Genomic DNA, 21,344 nt, shown 5'->3' on the forward strand with positions numbered 1-21,344 from the left:
TTTTATATGTATCCTCTAGACTATATTATTAACCCCTTCCCGACCCATGACGCCACGTAGGCGTCATGAAAACCCGTGCCAATCCGACCCATGACGCCTATGTGGCGTCATGGAATGATCGCGTCCCTGCAGATCGGGTGAAGGGGTTAACTCCTATTTTACCCGATCTGCAGAGACAGGGGGAGTGGTACTTCAGCCCAGGGGGGGTGGCTTCACCCCCCCGTGGCTACGATCGCTCTGATTGGCTGTTGAAAGTGAAACTGCCAATCAGAGCGATTTGTAATATTTCACCTAAAAAACTGGTGAAATATTACAATCCAGCCATGGCCGATGCTGCAATACCATCGGCCATGGCTGGAAAACCTGAAGTGAACCCCCCCACCCAACCGATCGCCCCCCCAGTGCTCCGTTATGGGGTCCGGTCCCCTCCGTCCTGTGCTCCGCTCCCCCGTCCTCCTGCCCGCTCCCCCCCTGCTCCTATGTCACCCCCCGGTGCTCCGACGCCCCCCCGTGCCCCGATCTCCCCCCCCCTTATACTTACCGAGGCTCCCGGTGTCGGTCCGTCTCCTCTCTGGGCGCCACCATCTTCCAAAATAGCGGGCGCATGCTCAGTGCGCCCGCCGAATCTGCCGGCTGGCAGATTCATTACAAGTACATTTTGATCGCTGTGGTAGGTTCTATCACAGCGATCAAAATAAAAAAATAATAAATAAACCCCCCCCTTTATCACCCCCATAGGTAGGGACAATAATAAAATAAAGAAAATATTTTTTTTTCTTTTTCCACTAGGGTTAGGGTTAGAACTAGGGTTAGAACTAGGGGTAGGGTTAGGGGTAGGGTTAGGGTTACGGGTAGGGTTAGGGGTAGGGTTATGGCATGTGCACACAGAGCGGATCGGCCGCGGATCCGCAGCGGATCGGCAGCGGATCCGCAGCGGATTGGCAGCGGATTGGCCGCGGATCCGCAGCGGATTGGCCGCGGATCCGCAGCGGATTGGCAGCGGATCGGCCGCGGATCCGCAGCGGATTGGCCGCGGATCCGCAGCGGATTGGCCGCTGCGAATTCGAAGCAGTTTTCCATCAGGTTTACAGTACCATGTACACCTAAGGAAAACCAAATCCGCTGTGCCCATGGTGCGGAAAATTCCGTGCGGAAACGCTGCGTTGTATTTTCCGCAGCATGTCAATTCTTTGTGCGGATTCCGCAGCGTTTTACACCTGTTCCTCAATAGGAATCCGCAGGTGAAATCTGCACAAAAAAACACTGGAAATCTGCTGTAAATCCGCAGGTAAAACGCAGTGCCTTTTACCTGCAGATTTTTCAAAAATCGTGCGGAAAAATCTCACACGAATCCGCAACGTGGGCACATAGCCTTAGGGTTAGGGTTGGAATTAGAGTTAGGGTTGGAATTAGGGCTAGGGTTTGAAATAGGGTTAAGATTAGGCTTGTGGTTAGGGTTACGGATAGGGTTAGGGGTGTGTTGGGGTTACAGTTGTGGTTAGGGTTGGGATTAGGGTTACGGTTGGGATTAGGGTTAGGATTAGGGTTGGAATTAGGGTTACGGGTGTGTTGCGGTTAGGGGTGTGTTGGGGTTAGGGTTGTGATTAGGGTTATGGCTACAGTTGGGATTAGGATTAGGGGTGTGTTGGGGTTAGTGTTGAAGTTAGAATTGAGGGGTTTCCACTGTTTAGGCACATCAGGGGTCTCCAAACGCAACATGGCGCCACCATTGATTCCAGCCAATCTTGCGTTCAAAAAGTCAAATGGTGCTCCCGCCCTTCCAAGCCCCGACGTGCGCCCAAACAGTGGTTTACCCCCACATTTGGGGTACCAGCATACTCAGGACAAACTGGGCAACAACTGTTGGGGTCCAATTTCTCCTGTTACCCTTGCAAAAATAAAAAATTACTTTCTAAAACATAATTTTTGAGGAAAGAACAATTATTTTTTATTTTCACGGCTCTGCGTTATAAACTTCTGTAAAGCACTTGGGGGTTGAAAGTGCTCACCACACATCTAGATAAGTTCCTTCGGGGCTCTAGTTTCCAAAATGGGGTCACTTGTGGGGTGTTTCTACTGTTTAGGCACATCAGGGGCTCTGCAAATGCAATGTGACGCCCGCAGACCATTCCATCAAAGTCTGCATTTCAAATGTCACTACTTCCCTTCCGAGCCCTGACGTGTGCCCAAACAGTGGTTTACCCCCACATATGGGGTATCAGCGTACTCACAACAAACTGGGCAACAAATATTGGGGTCCAAATTCTCCTGTTACCCTTGTGAAAATAAAAAATTGCTTGCTAAAACATCTTTTTTGAGGAAAGAAAAATGATTTTTTATTTTCACGGCTCTGCGTTGTAAACTTCTGTGAAGCACTTGGGGGTTGAACGTGCTCACCACACATCTAGATAAGTTCCTTGGGGGGTCTAGTTTCCAAAATGGGGTCACTTGTGGGGGGTTTCTACTGTTTAGGCATATCAGGGGCTCTGCAAACGTAACATGATGCCCGCAGACCATTCCATCAAAGTCTGCATTCCAAAACGTCACTACTTCCCTTCCGAGCCCCGGCATGTGCCCAAACAGTGGTTTACCCCCACATATGGGGTATCAGCGTACTCAGGAGAAACTGGACAACAACTTTTGGGGTCCAATTTCTCCTGTTACTCTTGCAAAAATAAAAAAAATCTGGGCTAAAAAAATATTTTTGAGGAAAGGAAACATTTTTTATTTTCACGGCTCTGCGTTATAAACTTCTGTGAAGCACTTGGGGGTTCAAAGTGCTCACTACACATCTAGATAAGTTCCCTTGGGGGTCTAGTTTCCAAAATGGAGTCAATTGTGGGGAGTTCCTACTGTTTAGGCACATCAGGGGCTCTGCAAACGCAACCTGACGCCCGCAGAGCATTCCATCAAAGTCTGCATTTCAAAACGTCACTACTTCCCTTCCGAACCCCGAAGTGTGCCAAAACAGTGGTTTACCCCCACATATGGGGTATCAGCGTACTCAGGAGAAACTGGACAACAACTTTTGGGGTCCAATTTCTCCTGTTACCCTTGGGAAAATAAAAAATTGTGGGCTAAAAAATCATTTTTGAGAAAAGAAAAATTATTTTTTATTTTCATGGCTCTGCTTTATAAACTTCTGTGAAGCACTTGGGGGTTCAAAGTGCTCACCACACATCTAGATTAGTTCCTTGGGAGGTCTAGTTTCCAAAATGGGGTCACTTGTGCGGGAGCTCCAATGTTTAGGCACACAGGGGCTCTCCAAACGCGACATGGTGTCCGCTAATGATTGGAGCTAATTTTCCATTCAAAAAGCCAAATGGCGTGCCTTCCCTTCCGAGCCCTGCCGTGCGCCCAAACAGTGGTTTACCCCCACATATGGGGTATCATCGTACTCAGGACAAACTGGACAACAACATTTGGGGTCCAATTTCTCCTATTACCCTTGGGAAAATAAAACATTCTGGGCTAAAAATCATTTTTGAGGAAAGAAAAATAATTTTTTTATTTTCACGGCTCTGCGTTATAAACTTCTGTGAAGCACCTGGGGGTTATAAGTGCTCACTATGCCTTTAGATAAGTTCCTTGGGGGGTCTAGTTTCCAAAATGGGGTCACTTGTAGGGGAGCTCCAATGTTTAGGCACACAGGGGCTCTCCAAACGCGACATGGTGTCGGCTAACGATTGGAGCTAATTTTCCATTCAAAAAGTCAAATGGCACGCCTCCCCTTCCGAGCCTTGCCGTGCACCCAAACAGTGGTTTACCCCCACATATGAGGTATCGGCATACTCAGGAGAAATTGCCCAACAAATTTTAGGATCCATTTTATCCTGTTGCCCATGTGAAAATGAAATAATTGAGGCTAAAAGAAATTTTGTGTGAAAAAAAAGTACTTTTTCATTTTTGCGGATCAATTTGTGAAGCACCTGGGGGTTTAAAGTGCTCACTATGCCTCTAGATGAGTTCCTTGGGGGGTCTAGTTTCCAAAATGGGGTCACTTGTGGAGGAGCTCCAATGTTTAGGCACACAGGGGCTTTCCAAACGCGACATGGTGTCCGCTAAAGATTGGAGCCAATTTTTCATTCAAAAAGTCAAATGGCGCTCCTTCCCTTCCGAGCCCTGCCGTGCGCCCAAACAGTGGTTTACCCCCACATATGAGGTATTAGCGTACTCAGGACAAATTGGACAACAACGTCCGTGGTCCAGTTTCTCCTTTTACCCTTGGGAAAATAAAAAAATTGTTGCTAAAAGATCATTTTTGTGACTAAAAAGTTAAATGTTCATTTTTTACTTCCATGTTGCTTCTGCTGCTGTGAAACACCTGAAGGGTTAATAAACTTCTTGAATGTGGTTTTGAGCACCTTGAGGGGTGCAGTTTTTAGAATGGTGTCACTTTTGGGTATTTTCAGCCATATAGAACCCTCAAAATGACTTCAAATGTGAGGTGGTCCCTAAAAAAAATGGTTTTGTAAATTTTGTTGTAAAAATGAGAAATCACTGGTCAAATTTTAACCCTTATAACTTCCTAGCAAAAAAAAAATTGTTTCCAAAATTGTGCTGATGTAAAGTAGACATGTGGGAAACGTTATTTATTAACTATTTTGTGTCACATAACTCTCTGGTTTAACAGAATAAAAATTAAAAATGTGAAAATTGCGAAATTTTCAAATTTTTTGCCAAATTTCCGTTTTTTTCACAAATAAACTCAGAAATTATCTACCTAAATTTACCACTAACATGAAGCCCAATATGTCACGAAAAAACAGTCTCAGAATCGCTAGGATCCGTTGAAGCGTTCCTGAGTTATTACCTCATAATGGGACACTGGTCAGAATTGCAAAAAACGGCAAGGTCATTAAGGCCAAAATAGGCTGGGTCATGAAGGGGCTAATCAACCCAGGCTTGTGCTGGTTATATATCGATGTTATTTGTTTTCTTTGTGTTCTATTTGGTGATATTTTAGTCAGTACAACTATCCTTTAACCTTACATCACATGTTGGGGGATGGGCCTGAAATGCTGTATAGCTGGTATCATATAGTGTCACACGTTATTACCAGCCACCTGGCTTTCTGTTTCCAATTCTATCCCTTATAGGGAGACAGTAGGAGACCAGGGATAGTCATCGTACGAGCGGGGGCGCCATTCTCGTGATTCTTCTTAGGGTGCCAACCTCCACATCTAGGTAGTATCATTCTCTAGGGTTTTTGTGTAGCTGTGAGGGATAGTGCACTTATATATATATACACCCTTACAGCTATTATTGGTCACTAGTGTTATATCACTTTTTCTATTGGATATTCAAATAATATTGTGGGTGTGGTATCTTACCAGTATTTATAAACTAATACGGGGGATTATATTATATATATTTTTCTCCCCTGGAAATACTGACTTTTTGATAGGGTTTTTTGGTTTTAGTGCATTATCTAATAAAGTATTCCAGTTTTACGGGGGTTATTTTTCTTTTGTAAGCTCTGATACTATGAAGCTAAAGTGACTAAACAGACTTTCTGTCACCTCCATAAAGGGGCACTTTTCTGTGTTTGTCAGAACTGTCTGAGGATTATTAGGGGTGACAGTTTCCCCCCAATTAGAAGGGACACCTGTGGATATTGGGGTCTTTACCTGCTACAGTTCTCATGGGATTTACTTGGTGAAGTGCTGGAATCACTTTCCCAGAAAAAGTTAAATGGCATCTGTAACTTCAATGTCTTTCTATGAAGCTTCATCTCTGAACTTTCTTCCTCTGTTTTCTGCCGTATTTCTATTACTCTCCGGAATCAGGAATGTACTAAGTCCTATAGAAACTGCGAAGAAAGAATAATTTCTAATTCTGTGTTTCCAGGATTCTTCTTGGGGGAATTGGCTGCGATATCCCCTGTGCAATATATTTCTAGTATTATTGGTTTATAATAGAGTTATTTTTGGGGATTTATTCTGACGAAATGTCTTTCTTCGGCCTTGCTAACTATTGTAAAGGTGGTTTATTCAGCGCATTTCGAAGTCTAAGCGACTTCTTCCATCAGGAAATACCATGCGAATACAGAGTCAGAAGTAGGATACTGTCTTATACAGGTCCTTCTCAAAAAATTAGCATATAGTGTTAAATTTCATTATTTACCATAATGTAATGATTACAATTAAACTTTCATATATTATAGATTCATTATCCACCAACTGAAAAATTTGTCAGGTCTTTTATTGTTTTAATACTGATGATTTTGGCATACAACTCCTGATAACCCAAAAAACCTGTCTCAATAAATTAGCATATTTCACCCGTCCAATCAAATAAAAGTGTTTTTTAATAACAAACAAAAAAACCATCAAATAATAATGTTCAGTTATGCACTCAATACTTGGTCGGGAATCCTTTGGCAGAAATGACTGCTTCAATGCGGCGTGGCATGGAGGCAATCAGCCTGTGACACTGCTGAGATGTTATGGAGGCCCAGGATGCTTCAATAGCGGCCTTAAGCTCATCCAGAGTGTTGGGTCTTGCGTCTCTCAACTTTCTCTTCACAATATCCCACAGATTCTCTATGGGGTTCAGGTCAGGAGAGTTGGCAGGCCAATTGAGCACAGTAATACCATGGTCAGTAAACCATTTACCAGTGGTTTTGGCACTGTGAGCAGGTGCCAGGTCGTGCTGAAAAATGAAATCTTCATCTCCATAAAGCATTTCAGCCGATGGAAGCATGAAGTGCTCCAAAATCTCCTGATAGCTAGCTGCATTGACCCTGCCCTTGATGAAACACAGTGGACCAACACCAGCAGCTGACATGGCACCCCACACCATCACTGACTGTGGGTACTTGACACTGGACTTCAGGCATTTTGGCATTTCCTTCTCCCCAGTCTTCCTCCAGACTCTGGCACCTTGATTTCCGAATGACATGCAAAATTTGCTTTCATCAGAAAAAAGTACTTGGGACCACTTAGCAACAGTCCAGTGCTGCTTCTCTGTAGCCCAGGTCAGGTGCTTCTGCCGCTGTTTATGGTTCAAAAGTGGCTTTACCTGGGGAATGCGGCACCTGTAGCCCATTTCCTGCACACGCCTGTGCACGGTGGCTCTGGATGTTTCCACACCAGACTCAGTCCACTGCTTCCTCAGGTTCCCCAAGGTCTGGAATCGGTCCTTCTCCACAATCTTCCTCATGGTCCGGTCACCTCTTCTCGTTGTACAGCGTTTTCTGCCACATTGTTTCCTTCCAACAGGCTTACCATTGAGGTGCCTTGATACAGCACTCTGGGAACAGCCTATTTGTTGAGAAATTTCTTTCTGGGTCTTACCCTCTTGCTTGAGGGTGTCAATGATGGCCTTCTTGACATCTGTCAGGTCGCTAGTCTTACCCATGATGGGGGTTTTGAGTAATGAACCAGGCAGGGAGTTTTTAAAAGCCTCAGGTATCTTTTGCATGTGTTTAGAGTTAATTAGTTGATTCAGAAGATTAGGGTAATAGGTCGTTTAGAGAACCTTTTCTTGATATGCTAATTTATTGAGACAGGTTTTTTGGGTTATCAGGAGTTGTAGGCCAAATTCATCAGTATTAAAACAATAAAAGACCTGACAAATTTCAGTTGGTGGATAATGAATCTATAATATATGAAAGTTTAATTGTAATCATTACATTATGGTAAATAATGAAATTTAACACTATATGCTAATTTTTTGAGAAGGACCTGTATATACAAAATTTCAAATAACGGCACCAATGAGATCACCTGACAAGCAAATATTTAAACATTGAAATTTCATGGTATTATCCAAATTTTTCTTTTTTCATCTTTGCACTATGGAATAGGAAAATTTGGTTAATACCATGAAATTTCAATGCTTAAATACTTTACTCAAATATACATGAATTCTTGAATATGTCATGTGCTGTATCTGTGAACTCTGACATTGTCTGTTTGTCAGGTGATGCCAATGGCGCCGTTATTTGAAATTTTTATATATAAGACAGTATCCTAGTCGCTTAGACTTCGAAACACGTTGAATAAACCACCTCTCTTTATGTGAAATACGTCTGGACCTACATCTACTCAGCAGCACAGATTATATCCACATTAACACGCTCATTCATCTTCCTAGGCTTGTCATTACCTCCTCTCTGTGTGCGTGCCACAGGTGGGGTCGTTGGCCCTGGAAGCTCTGAAGTAACAGCTTCTCTTATCCTGGCTAGTCAGCGGAAAGGTGAGACTCTGTAATGTGCACTATATTGAGTATTTTGCTGGGACTATTCTATGTATTATTTGCCTGTTTTGTGGTTAAATAAATTATTGCCACACTCTTTTACCCTCACTCTGTGCTGTCTGAGTAGTATTACGCCCATGGTAAAAGGAGAATGGGCATTCGTTAGGATGATCCCTAGTCCATGTAGTTTCGGCTTGCGAACCAGAGCACCGCCGACCCCCCATGTCTCTACATTAATCAATGCCAAGGGGAAAAAAAGATAATTTCAGCCCCTTAAAAATGATAATAACAAGATAATTGTTATAGAAGACAAAAGGCTGAGATATTAAACAGGCACTTTTCATCCATGTTCAAAAATGAACCATCTGTTTCAGTTATCATTCAACAAGGCAAAAATTCAAGTTCACCATCTGAAATAATAGATAAACACAAAAAGAAGTACTCATGTGTCTGAGCAATTTGAACATTGGAAGATGGCTGATGTGGTACTGATATTTAAGAAAGGTAAGAAGGTGGATCCAGGTAACTACCGTCTGGTCTGACATCAATAGTGTGCAAAAATGTTTAGGGCATCATAAGAGATGACCTGCAGAGATATATTGCAGAGAATAATTTATCTGACAACCAGCATGGTCTCATGAAAGATAAGTCTTGTCTAACTAACATGTTGTATTTCTATGAGGTGAGTGCAAATCTGGATGTTGGTAATGATGTGATTTATCTGAACTTTGCAAAGACATTTAATTCTGTACCACATAACAGCCTTATACTGAAGCTACAGAAGCAAGGACTGGGGGAACTATATGCAGATGGGTAAGGAATTGGCTAAATGACAGGAAACAAAGAGTTATTATCATAAATGGTACGTTCTCTAAATAGGATATAGTCAGCAGTGGATCTGTGCTAGGATCAATTCTTTTTAACCTCTTCATTAATGACCTTGCAGATGGGATTGAGAGTAAAGTGTCAGTCTTTGCTGACGACACCAAACTATGTAGGTGTGATGGTGTGATATGTTATGTAGGTATCATTTTGTGTATATTTCTATTTTACTGATTATCATGGTGTTACTGTATCTTGTAGGACCAGTTGTTATTTGCCCTCTGATATTCTCCCCACACTTCTGTATTGTCATCTCTCCACAGGGTCAGTGAATAGTGTTGTTTGCTAATATGCTAATGACATGTTGACCTAGCTTGTTGAAACAATGAGCCCCTGGGACCTTCCCCCTCCTGGCCTGTGAATGAGGTGAGACACAGAGATCAGTCTGATGTGGAACCATGATGTGAAGAGCATATCAGAGAGAAAGAAGGGAATATGGACTGTTATCCTCTGTGCTGGATTGTTGGACTTTTATCCTGTTAAGGTACCTTCACACTAAGCGACGCTGCAGCGATATCGACAACAAAGCCGATCGCTGCAGCGTCGCTGTGTGGTCGCTGGAGAGCTGTCACACAGACAGCTCTCCAGCGACCAACTATGCGAAGTCCACTGGTAACCAGGGTAAACATCGGGTTAATAAGCACAGGGCCGCGCTTAGTAACCCGATGTTTACCCTGGTTACCAGCGTAAACGTAAAAAAAACCAAACACTACATACTTACATTCCGGTGTCTGTCCCCCGGCGCTGTGCTTCTCTGCACTGTGTAAGCGCCAGCCGGAAAGACGTCACCGCTGTGCTCTGCTTTCCGGCCAGCCGGCGCTGACACAGTGCAGGAAGCTCTGAGCATGTTATGACCCCAATGGCAGAGGGTCTCAGGAATAAATACTAAGTCTGCAAACATAGAAAACCAGCTCATAGGGCAGTGGTAACTGGGCTGACCATATATCTAATCCTAGCACCACAAATACCAGCAGCCGGGGAACGTGCCTACGTTGATCCTAGACGTCTCGCGCCAGCCGGAGAACTAACTAACCCTAGAAGGGAAAAGACAGACCTTTCTTGCCTCCAGAGAAAATACCCCGAAAGTTGGATAGAAGCCCCCAACAAATGATAACGGTGAGGTAAGAGGAAAAGACAAACATAAGAATGAGCTAGATATTTAGCAAAGAGAGGCCCACTAGCTAAATAGCAGAATATAGAAAGATCACTTATATGGTCAGCAAAAATCCTATCAAAAATATCCACACTGGAAATTCAAGAACCCCCGAACCGTCTAACGGCCCGGGGGGAGAACACCAGCCCCCTAGAGCTTCCAGCAAGGTCAGGAATCACATTTAGTATAAACTGGACAAAAATGAGAGCAAGCAAATAACCCAAAAAAACAAGAAGCAGACTTAGCTTAATTTTGCACGAACCAGGACCAGCAGAAAGGAGCAAACAGAATGTGTCTGGTTACAACGATGCCAGGCACTGGACTAAGGTTCCAGGAGGTTTATATAGCAACACCCCTGAAGTAACGATGCAGCTGGGTGCAAACTGAGGGAAGAAAATCCCAGAGTCATATCACAAGTAACCACAAGAGGGAGCCAAAAAGTCTAATTCACAACAGTACCCCCCCCCTTAAGGAGGGGTCACCGAACCCTCATCAAGACCACCAGGGCGATCAGGATGAGCAGCGTGAAAGGCACGAACTAAATCGGCCGCATGCACATCAGAGGCAACCACCCAGGAATTATCCTCCTGACCATAGCCCTTCCACTTGACCAAATACTGAAGCCTCCGTCTGGAGAGACGAGAATCCAAGATCTTCTCCACCACATACTCCAACTCGCCCTCAACGAACACCGGAGCAGGAGGCTCAGCAGAAGGAACCACAGGCACAACGTAGCGTCGTAACAAAGACCTATGGAACACGTTGTGAATGGCAAACGAAACCGGAAGATCCAAGCGAAAGGACACTGGATTAAGAATTTCCAATATCTTGTAAGGACCGATGAAGCGAGGCTTAAATTTAGGAGAGGAGACCTTCATAGGAACAAAGCGAGAAGACAGCCACACCAAATCCCCAACGCGAAGTCGGGGACCCACACCGCGGTGGCGGTTGGCAAAACGCTGAGCCTTCTCCTGTGACAACTTCAAGTTGTCCACCACATGATCCCAAATCCGCTGCAACCTATCCACCACAGAATTCACCCCAGGACAGTCAGAAGGCTCCACATGTCCCGAGGAAAAACGAGGATGGAAACCAGAGTTGCAAAAAAAGGCGAAATCAAAGTAGCGGAACTAGCCCGATTATTAAGGGCAAACTCAGCCAACGGCAAGAAGGTCACCCAATCATCCTGATCTGCCGAAACAAAACACCTCAAGTAAGCCTCCAGAGTCTGATTAGTTCGCTCAGTTTGTCCATTAGTCTGAGGATGAAAGGCAGACGAGAACGACAAATCAATGCCCATCCTAGCACAAAAGGATCGCCAGAACCTGGAAACGAACTGGGATCCTCTGTCAGACACAATATTCTCAGGAATGCCGTGTAAACGAACCACATTCTGAAGGAACACAGGAACCAGATCGGAAGAGGAAGGCAGCTTAGGCAAAGGCACCAAATGGACCATTTTTGAAAAGCGATCACATACCACCCAGATGACAGACATACCCCGAGACACCGGGAGATCAGAAATGAAATCCATGGAAATATGTGTCCAAGGCCTCTTCGGGACAGGCAAGGGCAAGAGCAACCCGCTGGCACGAGAACAGCAAGGCTTAGCTCGAGCACAAGTCCCACAGGACTGCACAAATGACCGTACATCCCGTGACAAGGAAGGCCACCAAAATGACCTAGCCACCAGATCTCTGGTGCCAAAAATTCCCGGATGACCTGCCAACACCGAGGAATGAACCTCAGAAATGACTCTGCTGGTCCACTTATCAGGAACAAACAGTCTGTCAGGTGGACAAGAGTCAGGTCTACCAGCCTGAAATCTCTGCAACACACAAATCAGGAGAAATGGCTGACAGGATAACTCCCTCTTTAAGAATACCAACAGGTTCTGTGACTCCAGGAGAGTCAGGCACAAAGCTCCTTGAAAGAGCATCAGCTTTCACATTCTTTGAACCTGGTAAATATGAAACCACAAAGTCAAAACGGGAGAAAAACAATGACCAGCGGGCCTGTCTAGGATTCAGGCGTTTAGCAGACTCGAGATACATCAAATTTTTGTGATCAGTCAAGACCACCACATGATGCTTAGCACCCTCGAGCCAATGACGCCACTCCTCAAATGCCCACTTCATGGCCAGTAACTCCCGATTGCCAACATCATAATTCCGCTCAGCAGGCGAAAACTTCCTAGAGAAGAAAGCACATGGTCTCATTACCGAGCAACCAGGGCCTCTCTGTGACAAAACGGCCCCTGCCCCAATCTCAGAAGCATCCACCTCGACCTGAAAGGGAAGTGAGACATCAGGCTGACACAAAACAGGCGCCGAAGTAAACCGGCGCTTCAACTCCTGGAACGCCTCCACGGCTGCAGGAGCCCAGTTAGCAACATCAGAACCTTTCTTGGTCATATCCGTCAAAGGTTTAACAACGCTAGAAAAATTAGCGATAAAACGATGGTAGAAGTTAGCAAAACCCAAGAACTTCTGAAGACTCTTAACTGACGTGGGTTGAGTCCACTCATGAATAGCTCGGACCTTGACTGGGTCCATCTCCACAGCAAAAGGGGAAAAAATAAACCCCAAAAAAGGAACCTTCTGTACTCCAAAGAGGCACTTTGAGCCTTTAACAAACAAAGCATTCTCACGCAAGACCTGAAACACCATCCTGACCTGCTCCACATGTGAGTCCCAATCTTCAGAGAAAACCAGAATATCATCCAGATAAACAATCATAAATTTATCCAGATACTTCCGGAAAATATCATGCATAAAGGACTGAAACACTGAGGGAGCATTAGAAAGCCCAAAAGGCATCACCAAGTACTCAAAATGACCTTCGGGCGTATTAAATGCAGTCTTCCATTCATCACCTTGCTTAATGCGCACAAGGTTGTACGCACCACGAAGATCTATCTTGGTGAACCACTTGGCACCTTTAATCCGGGCAAACAAGTCCGACAACAGAGGCAAAGGATACTGAAATTTTACAGTGATTTTATTCAGAAGCCGATAGTCAATACAAGGTCTCAAAGATCCGTCCTTCTTGGCCACAAAAAAGAATCCCGCACCAAGAGGGGAAGAGGATGGACGGCTATGCCCCTTCTCCAGAGACTCCTTGATATACGAACGCATTGCGGCATGCTCAGGTACAGACAGATTAAATAATCTTCCCTTAGGAAATTTACTACCTGGAATCAAATCTATGGCGCAGTCACAGTCCCTATGAGGAGGCAGAGCACTGGATCTGGACTCGCTGAATACATCCTGATAATCAGACAAATACTCAGGAACTTCCGAAGGAGTAGAGGAAGCAATAGACACCGGCGGGGAATCAGCATGAATTCCCTGACAGCCCCAACTTGACACAGACATTGCCTTCCAATCCAAGACTGGATTGTGGGTCTGTAACCATGGCAGACCCAAAACGACCAAATCATGCATTTTATGCAGAACAAGAAAACGAATCACCTCCCGATGTTCAGGAGTCATGCACATGGTCACCTGCGTCCAAAACTGCGGTTTATTTTCCGCCAATGGCGTAGCATCAATACCTCTAAGAGGAATTGGATTTACTAATGGTTCAAGAACAAAACCACAGCACTTGGCAAATGACAGATCCATAAGACTCAGGGCAGCACCTGAATGCACAAACGCCATAACAGGGTAGGAAGACAATGAGCAAATTAAAGTCACAGACAAAATAAATTTAGGTTGCAAATTACCAATGGCGACAGGACTAACAACCCTTGTTAGGCGTTTAGAGCATGCTGATATAACATGTGTAGAATCACCACAGTAAAAACACAACCCATTCTGACGTCTATGATTTTTCCGTTCATTTCTAGTCTGAATTCTATCACATTGCATTAAATCAGGTGTTTGTTCAGACAACACCAGAGGATTAGCGGTTTTGCGCTCCCGCAAACGCCGGTCAATTTGAATAGCAAGCGCCATAGAATCATTCAGACTTGTAGGAATGGGGAAACCCACCATCACATTCTTAATGGCTTCAGAAAGGCCATTTCTGAAATTTGCGGCCAGAGCACACTCATTCCACTGAGTAAGCACGGACCATTTCCGAAATTTTTGGCAATACACTTCAGCTTCATCCTGACCCTGAGAAATAGCCAGCAAGGGTTTTTCTGCCTGAATTTCAAGATTGGGTTCCTCGTAAAGCAATCCGAGCGCCAGAAAAAACGCATCAATATTTGCCAATGCCGGATCTCCTGGCGCTAGCGAGAAAGCCCAATCCTGAGGGTCGCCCCGCAAAAAAGAAATAACAATTTTAACTTGCTGAGCTGAGTCTCCAGACGAACGGGGTCTCAGAGAAAGAAACAATTTACAATTATTCATGAAATTCCTAAACCTAAATCGGTCTCCAGAAAATAATTCCGGAATAGGTATCTTAGGTTCAGACATAGGACTACTGGTAACAAAATCTTGTATACTCTGCACACGAGCTGCCAGCTGGTCTACACTTGTAATCAAGGTCTGGACATTCATGTCTGCAAGCAAGCACAAGCCACTCAAAGGTAAAGGGGAGGAAGAGAGGAAGGAAAAAAAAAAAAAAAACTCAGAATTTCCTTTCTTATTATCCCACTTCTGCAATGCATTAAACATTCAATGTTGGCCTGGCATACTGTTATGACCCCAATGGCAGAGGGTCTCAGGAATAAATACTAAGTCTGCAAACATAGAAAACCAGCTCATAGGGCAGTGGTAACTGGGCTGACCATATATCTAATCCTAGCACCACAAATACCAGCAGCCGGGGAACGTGCCTACGTTGATCCTAGACGTCTCGCGCCAGCCGGAGAACTAACTAACCCTAGAAGGGAAAAGACAGACCTTTCTTGCCTCCAGAGAAAATACCCCGAAAGTTGGATAGAAGCCCCCAACAAATAATAACGGTGAGGTAAGAGGAAAAGACAAACATAAGAATGAGCTAGATATTTAGCAAAGAGAGGCCCACTAGCTAAATAGCAGAATATAGAAAGATCACTTATATGGTCAGCAAAAATCCTATCAAAAATATCCACACTGGAAATTCAAGAACCCCCGAACCGTCTAACGGCCCGGGGGGAGAACACCAGCCCCCTAGAGCTCCCATCAAGGTCAGGAATCACATTTAGTACAAGCTGGACAAAAATGAGAGCAAGCAAATAACCCAAAAAAACAAGAAGCAGACTTAGCTTAATTTTGCACGAACCAGGACCAGCAGAAAGGAGCAAACAGAATGTGTCTGGTTACAACGATGCCAGGCACTGGACTAAGGTTCCAGGAGGTTTATATAGCAACACCCCTGAAGTAACGATGCAGCTGGGTGCAAACTGAGGGAAGAAAATCCCAGAGTCATATCACAAGTAACCACAAGAGGGAGCCAAAAAGTCTAATTCACAACAGAGCAGCAGCAGCGCGGACGCCGGTGGATGTGACAGACATCAGAGGGTGAGTATGTAGTGTTTTTTTTTTTACTTTTACAATGGTAACCAGGGTAAATATCGGGTTACTAAGCGCGGCCCTGCGCTTAGTAACCCGATATTTACCCTGGTTACCATTGTAAAACATAGCTGGCATCGTTGCTTTTGCTGTCAAACACAACGATACACGCCGATCTGACGACCAAATAAAGTTCTGGACTTTCTGCAATGACCAGCGATATCACAGCAGGATCCTGATCGCTGCTGCGTGTCAAACACAACGATATCGCTATCCAGGACGCTGCAACGTCACGGATCACTATCGTTATCGTTGTTATGTCGTTTAGTGTGAAGGTACCTTTACTGAAATGCATTCGTGTTCTGGAATATTTTATCCTTTGTGTGATGGATAGTATATATGGACCTTTTGTGTTTTGCCTAAATAAAGGTCTTGGAATTGGTGACTACTCTCTTGCTCTGTTGCTTGTGTGGTACCGGAGAAGGACCCTGTGACAGTAGGATACTAAAATCTGACCTTGAAATTACAATAGTAAAAAATGATCTGGATAAGATCAAATGAAGTTTAATATTGATAAATGTAGAGTAATGCACCTAGCACGGCAGACACTATAACAGCTTTTAAAAAATGGCTGGATGATTTCCTCAGTACAAGTAACACTGTGGGATACAGTTAAATTAGTGACAAAATGAACAATTGGTGGAGAAAGCTGGATCTTGATGGACCTAGGTCGTTATTCCACCCATGTAACTATGTTTATTGGCTGTCGGCCGTGAAACATACGGGGCCAAAGCACACATGATACTGGATCAAGTGCCGAGCACGCTCACTCATCACTAGTGTCTACATTATTGTGCTGGAGCGGAACTAGGAGAGAAATCATCGCATTGTGGGAGAACTTCTCTGGGCTTCTGTCCTCTCATCCTGCAGGTGTCTGAGGACTTGGGAACCAGCGAAGCCGCATTCTGTCCCCAGCTGTTAGGTCACTATTCACACCACACAGAGGCTCCAAAAGCATCTTAGCGCTGAAGGGGTTAATGTCCCCCCCAAGAAATGGGGAATCTCCACCACCTACCTCCACCTGCAGGGCCGCACTCCAGATATATATACTCCAGGCTGCTCTGTGTGCACAGGACCTGTGATGAGGTCACAGGAGGGGAGGAGTCAGGGGTCACATGATCTGGGGCCTCGGTGTCAGTGAATGATATCCGGAGTGTAGACCCTACATGGAAACTTCTCCTCAGTCAGTGACATTCCCGCCATTATTCCCCCTCACTACTGGCACAATTACCTCGTGCCGCCTTTTCTACACAGTGTTATGTGTGGAATGTAACGTGTGATTTCTCTGCTTGGAGACAAATAGACCCCACACATGAGGGAATTGTCACCAGTTACCGGACGTCTAATACAGCTCTGGCAAAAATGAAGAGACCACCACATCAAAACCCTGTCATGGGCAGCCCAATCTCCAGACCTGAACCACATTGAAAACCTCTGGTGGAAAGCATGCCAAGACGGATGAAAGCTGTGATTAAAAATCATGGTTATTCCACACAATACTGATTTCTGAACTCTTCCTGAGTTAAAACAGTAGTATTGTTGTTTCTAAATGATTATGAACTTGTTTTCTTTGCATTATTTGAGGTTTGAAAGTAGTGGGTTTTTTTTTTGTAATTTTGACCATTTTTGTTTGTCAGGAAAAAAATACAAAATGTATTGCTTGGAACTTCGGAGACATGTTGTCAGAAGGTCACAAAACAAAAGAACAATTTACATTTAACTCAAAAATATACCTATAAAGAGAAAAATCAGACAAACTGAACATTTTGCAGTGGTCTCTTAATTTTTGCCAGAGCGGTATATGGCGGCATATGATTGTGCTATCGACTCCATACTAGGAGATAAAATGCAGAAATCTCATTTATTTAACCCCTTCCAGGGAGGATGGCCTTACCAGACTATATTCAAAAGAGTCCAGCTAAGGGTCATATACGGCCATCCACCTCTGCAGTCGCTGTGGGTTGTTTAGTTTTTTTAAAAACATTTCTGATCAAGGGGTTACATTTCTTAGCATTTGGCTTAGTTTGTGCTCCAGACTGAGTATCAAGCTGACAATTTCCTCAGGCTATCGTCCAGAGATTAATGTAAAAACAAAGGATTAACCAGGTGGTATAGCAGTGTTTAACAGGTTTTGTTTCTTCTAAATAGGAAGATTGGGTGGAATTTCTGTACGTTGCCGAGTTTGTTCTTAGGAACCGTTCCTATACAGCTACTGGAACCTCACATTTTTTTGCTGCAGGGGTTTTCATCCACTGTTTGGGAACTTTTCTGGGGTGCAATCCTCCATGACAGAGGAATAGGGATTATCTTCCAGATTAACTAAGGTCTGGAAGGTCAAAAGGAGTCTTTTTGGTAGCCGTTGATCGGGCCAAGAGATGTGCTAACCACAAACATAGGAAGGCTCCTGTCTTTTGGGTGGTTGTCCTCAAAAATCTACTTGCTCCTAAATTCATAGGTTCTTATAAAAGAATTAACATTTTGAATCCTGTGACGGTTAGGTTGCTACTTCATATTGCCTCTAGGATCAATAATTTCTTCCATGCACCCCTGTAACACTCCAAGTTAACCTTTTGTTACAGTGGCTTTGCTTTCTTCACGGGGAGAGTGATGCCATGCTTGGAAGTGAGGAAGGATCCCTTTAACGAGTAACCAGCACATACAACACTGTTCTGACTCCATGCCAGAAGGGGGAGCTTCCCTAGATATAAATATTCTGGCCTGGGGGAGGAGTTAGTTAGATTGTGAGAGGAGAGTGAGGAGAGAGGAAGCAGACAGAGTCTGAGAGAGGAAATCTGGTGCCGTGCAGACCTGTGGATCTGCAGCTCCTGTAAGGAGAAAGAAAAGCAGAGCAGTCTGTAGGATACTGACAGGGAAGAGAAGCAAAGGAGAGTAAAGAGCTGGAGGGAAGCTGCAACTGACCTTCCTCCATGCTGTAGGGCAGAATTCCGGTAGCCGGAAGACCGAGGTTGTGAGGGTAACTATGATCCACAGCAGAAAACAGCGGACAGGAGATTGCCAGTCACCTGTCCACCATTAACACCTGGAGGCACAGTAACAGATAGAGCCAAGAGTCATCCTGAGAGACCCTGTAAAAAGGCTTGAGTTACCTGCCATGCGGGTAGTGTCCTACCACTAAAGGAGACAGAGACAACGTGAGGACCTTGTGTGAGGCCTAAGGCAGCAAGGGACTACAACACATTGTAGAAGGGAAGGCTTTCAACCACACCTGGCTAGGGGGATTCCTGAGTCGCTTCCAAGCTGGCTGGACCGTACCAGCCCCTGTGATCCGGTGCCCTGGACTGAGGCTTCCTTACACCAGTAAAGAGGTAAAGAGACTGCAACCTTGTGTCCTCTGTTTCTTACTATACCATCCCTGCTGCCATAACATTACCACAATGGAACCCTTTACGCAGCATTGGTCACCCCTGACCGAATACCACAGGTGGCGTTATGAATATTCTTATTCCTAAAAACTCCTTTAAAGACCTTTCCTTTAATTTGGACACCCAGGGCCACGGACCGGCTCGCTGCCACCGTGACCACCCCTTTAATGATGACCAGACCCGGTACCGAGTACCCCTAGGCCTTAGCGGTGCACTCCAAAACTTGGCGTCACGAACAGGATGAACCGACCCAGCAAACTGGGTCTTGTGCATCTCAGAGACTGTGATTTATTGAGAGACCATTGAACTGTTAATTGCCGCCATTAGCATTGCAGCGCCATGTGGCGTGCAGGAGGAGTTGGGCGTGTTGTCATGGGCGGGGCTTGGAAAAACAGCAAAAAGTTATGGCCGCCCCTCACCAATACTACTATGTCCGAGAGATCTGTCCATCAACAAGAGAAGTCCACCTCCTAGTCTGGGATGGGGGAAGCAAGGAAGAAGTAACCGCCCACAGAAGAGAATGCGGGAAGAGCAGAATGAAGATGTGTAACACCCTAGGTTCCTGGTTGTTGCAGTGGCATTGCTTTCCTCACGGGGAAAGTGATGTCATGCCTGGAAGCAAGGAAGGATCCCTTTATCAGGTATTCACAAACATACAACATGTTCTAACTCTAGGCCAGAAAGGGGAGCTCTGATTCAGTTTGTGGGTGGCTCCCATAGATATATTCTGGCTGGAGGGGAAGGCAGCAAGGGACTGCAACACAGCGCTAGAAGGAAGGCTTCCAACCCCACCTGGCTAGGGGGATTCCAGACTCGCTTTAAAGCCAGCCGGACCATACCAGCACCTGTGATCTGGGACCCTGGACTGTTGCTGTCTACCATCAGTAAAAAAAGGTAAAGAGACTGCAACCCGGCATCCTCCATTTATTTTCCGGCACTACACCATCCTTGCCAAGCACATCGAGAGCCCTGGGGACTCAGCTTCACCTGTTGGAAGCCATAATAATAATAATAATAATAATAATTTTTATTTATATAGTGCCAACATATTCCGCAGCACTTTACAATTAAGCGGAGACATGTACAAACAATAAATTCTGTAAGAGTTAAGACAATTTAAACCGTGACATTAGGAGTGAAGTCCCTGCTCGCACGCTTACAATCTACAAGATACCATCCCTGCTGCCATAACATCACCCCAGAGGACACCTTTAAGCAGCATCATTCACCCTTGACCGAGTACCACAGGTGGTGTCACAAATTTTTATCATTTCACAAACCCCTTTAAATACCTTTTCCTTTAACATGGGTGCCCAGGGCCATGGTCCTGGTATATGCTGCCATGACACATTCCTTTAAGTATCAGACCCGATACCGAGTACCCCACGGCCCTGGTGGGAGTTCCAACTTGATCACGAACAGGATGGACCGTGTTATGATCTGGTGGCCTAGGAGCAGCATGGACGAGCTCTGGAGAAGGTGGCCTCTATACTGACCGCAGACCCTGAACTTAACACCGCAACTAGAAGTAGCCATGGGATGTTCCTGTCACTCCCTAGACACCTCGTCACAGCCGGAGGACTAATTACCCCTAAAGAAAGAAACAGGAAAACTATCTTGCCTCAGAGAAAATCCCCAAAGGAAAGACAGCCCCCCACAAATATTGACTGTGAGAGGAGAGGGAAATTACATACGCAGACTGAAAACAGAATTTAGCAAAGGAGGCCACGCTTAGCTAGAAAGAAAAGACAGGACAGAGTACTGTGCGGTCAGTATTAAAATACTACAAAAATCCACCACAGAGAATACAAAAATCTCCACACCTAACTAAAGGCATGGAGGGTAACTCTGCAACTCCAGAGCTTCCAGCTTGGCTGAATAAATCCTTACACAGACAAAGCTGGACAAGAAAGAACATAGCAATTCACTGAGCTATAAAGTCCACCGCATGTGGACTGCAAAAAACAAAGCCAGGACTTATCTTTGATGATTTGGACAATCCAGCAGGAGAAACCAAGCAGAGATGTGAATCCTCCAGAAAACAATGGACAACTGGCACTGACTAAAGGATCTAGCCAGAATAAGTAGCCCAGTCAGAATTGGTAGCAAGTGAAAGCACCTGATAACTGCTGAGATCAGCAGCAGTACCACTTACAACCACCGGAGGGAGCCCAAGAGCAGAATTCACAACAGTACCCCCCCCTTGAGGAGGGGTCACCG

General features: G+C 44.9%; 1 protein-coding gene across 1 annotated transcript in view; it reads right to left on the bottom strand.

Moving 5' to 3' along the window:
* LOC143766598 (uncharacterized) overlaps positions 1 to 16,819 on the bottom strand; it is a 30,369-nt gene extending 13,550 nt beyond the window's left edge. The window contains exon 1 of the mRNA XM_077254389.1: positions 16,757 to 16,819. The gene's annotated coding sequence lies outside the window, so the exon portion shown is untranslated. The remainder of the gene's footprint in view (positions 1 to 16,756) is intronic.
* Between the last annotated feature and the right edge of the window lie 4,525 nt (positions 16,820 to 21,344).

This window comes from Ranitomeya variabilis, chromosome 4 (genome assembly GCF_051348905.1).
Source record: "Ranitomeya variabilis isolate aRanVar5 chromosome 4, aRanVar5.hap1, whole genome shotgun sequence".
NCBI classification, from domain to species: Eukaryota; Metazoa; Chordata; class Amphibia; order Anura; family Dendrobatidae; genus Ranitomeya; species Ranitomeya variabilis.